The sequence below is a fragment of the Propithecus coquereli genome, unplaced genomic scaffold, assembly GCF_000956105.1.
Source record: "Propithecus coquereli isolate 6110/MARCELLA unplaced genomic scaffold, Pcoq_1.0 Scaffold22, whole genome shotgun sequence".
Lineage (NCBI taxonomy): Eukaryota > Metazoa > Chordata > Mammalia > Primates > Indriidae > Propithecus > Propithecus coquereli.
Window position 1 is genome coordinate 1,007,128 of NW_012147189.1, and position 2,671 is coordinate 1,009,798.

Sequence of the window (2,671 nt, forward strand, 5' to 3'; positions counted from 1 at the left end):
CACCATATAATAGAAGCAAAAACAAAGACCATATCCCTTATGAATATAAATGCAAAAATTCTCAACAAAATCCTAGCAAACTGAATCCAGGTGCTTTTAAAGAAAATAATCCATCATTACCAAGTAAGCTTCATCCCAGAGATGCAGAGATGGTTCAACATACGCAAATCTATAAATGTAATTCACCATATAATAGAAGCAAAAACAAAGACCATATGATCCTCTCAATAGACGCAGAGCCTTCAGAAAGAAGCACAGCAAAGCCAAAACCCCAATTTTAATCTGAGCAAAGAATTTAGCCACACCATGCCTGGACTGCTGACATAATAAATAATTGTTTAAGTCACTAAATGTTTGACAGTTTTTAATGCATTAGAAAACTAATATCCCCTCAGAAATAATGAAAATATTTCTATAGTGTGAAACAGAAAATATTTTATTTCAAGGGAAGCCATAAGAAATAAATCTCGGTGGATTAATATTGAACTATTGAACTATAGTAGATAATGTGGGAATCCTAACCTCTTTATAATGTACTACAAAATAAAAATATAGCTGTTTGCTTTGAAAATACTCTGCCCTCCTTTCCTTAAAAAACAAATCTTTTTTGGTTTTTATTTTAAGTTTATGTGATTGTTCCTATGTACTTCTTTGGATTTGTTGTAGATTTATAGGGTCAAATGTAAATAAAATTGTAAAGTAGGCTATATTGTCTTTTGTGCACTCCTCCCATTTTTATTTATATCTCCTTCCCTAAAATTCCCTGAGCGTCACAATATGGTATCTGTGCCAATGCCCAGCCCAGAATCTTCTCCTCAAATTTCCCCTAGTAGATTTTGCCCGTGCTTTGCTCTATTTCCAAGATCCACAACTCTCTCTGGTAATCATATCTAATCTGTGCTAAAATGTGAATGAGCTATTCTTCAAAGACATATACTTTCAATTAATGAGAGCTTTGTGGAAAGCTATCACTCTGTGGAAAGAATGACTTTGATTATGTAAATTATTTTAATGGTGGAGACCAAAATCACTGGACAGTAGAAAAAAATATGTGAGAGAATATGGATTATTTGATAACTTTGTATCTGAACTTACTTTGTCTTTGAATAGAACCAATTCTTCATGACTATTCCATTTGTCAGTAGTTGGAATTAGTAGTGTATTTTTTTCTACAATATATGCAATAACTAAACAATAAATAAGCCTTCTGGTGTGTGAATGGATAAATGTTTTTCTTAATGGTACATAATTATGGCAAATTATAAAGAAACTAACTTTTTAGAGCTATTTAATGGGGAAAATTCTTGTAAAAACTACAAAACATCATAAAATAGTGAAAAAATGTAATTTCTATTTCCAGAGGAACAACAATCTAGTTAGGACATCAGAAAATTAAAAAAAGCCAGAAATGTATATTTAACACCAGTGACAGTAGCATATATATCAAGCAATTGCTGATCCAGAATTTACAAAAACAAAGTATTTTATTCCTCCATCTATGTGTGAGTGTCTACTCTACTAGGTAGCCACATACAATGTATTGGTTTGCTCAGGCTCCTGTAACAAAATATCACAACCTGGGTGGCTTAACCGACAAAAACGTTTTGTCTCATAGTTTTGGAGGCTAGAAGTCCAAGATCAAGGTATCAGCAGGTCTAGATCCTTAGGTAGACTTTGAAGGAGAATCTGTTCCATGCCTTTTAGCAAGTTTTTAGTAATTTGCTGGCAATCTTTGAGCTTCTTTGGCTTATAATAATATCACCCTGATCTCTGTCTTCATCTTCACATGTCATTCTCCCAGTGTGTGTGTGTATGTGTGTATATGTGTGTGTGTGTGTGTGTGTGTGTGTAAAATTTTCCTTCTTTGTAAGGACTTAGTCATATTGCATTAAGGGGCCACTCTAATCCAGTATGACTTTATTTTAATTGATTGCATCTGTAATTATCCTATTTCTTAATATGATCACATTCTGAGGTACTGGGGGTTAGGACTTTAATATATAAATTTGTAGAGGACACAATTCAGCGAATAACTCACAGGAGACACAAACATAAATGACAGTTTCTGCTCTTTCTAAATGATCTCTCAATCAAGAGGAGAAGAAAAAAGCACAGGTACATAAATACAAAATACTGAGATAAGTGTCATTAAGAATCTGAATGAAATACTTATGGCAGCATGTGAAAAGAGGTGCCAATGGGGAAGGATTAATATGAATAAAGAAGACTACAGAGAAGATATATCATTTAAACTTCTTCTTATGGGACAGAATTTTCACAAAAAGCATAAGCATAAAGGGTATTTCAAACACAAGGAACAACACATACAAGGGAAGTGAGGTATTTATCTCGAAGTATTTCCAGAGCTGGGTCTATGGGATATGCAGGCAAGTGGCAGACAATGAGACTAGAAGAAAGGTGGGGTTAGTTTTTGAAGTGATCTCGAGAGACACCCTAAAAAACCTTTAATGGATTCAGTACAACAACCATCCTGATGTTGAGGGGAGCCCACCAAATATTTTTTCAATGAGAGAATTATAACTTCACAGCCGTATTTTATAAAGAAATTTCAGGAAATAAGGGACAAAGGACATAAAGAGTTTGGGGGGGGATAGTTTTACTAGAATTACAAGAGTTAAAGGATACTAGCCTAAACTTTTCCACTTTTTAT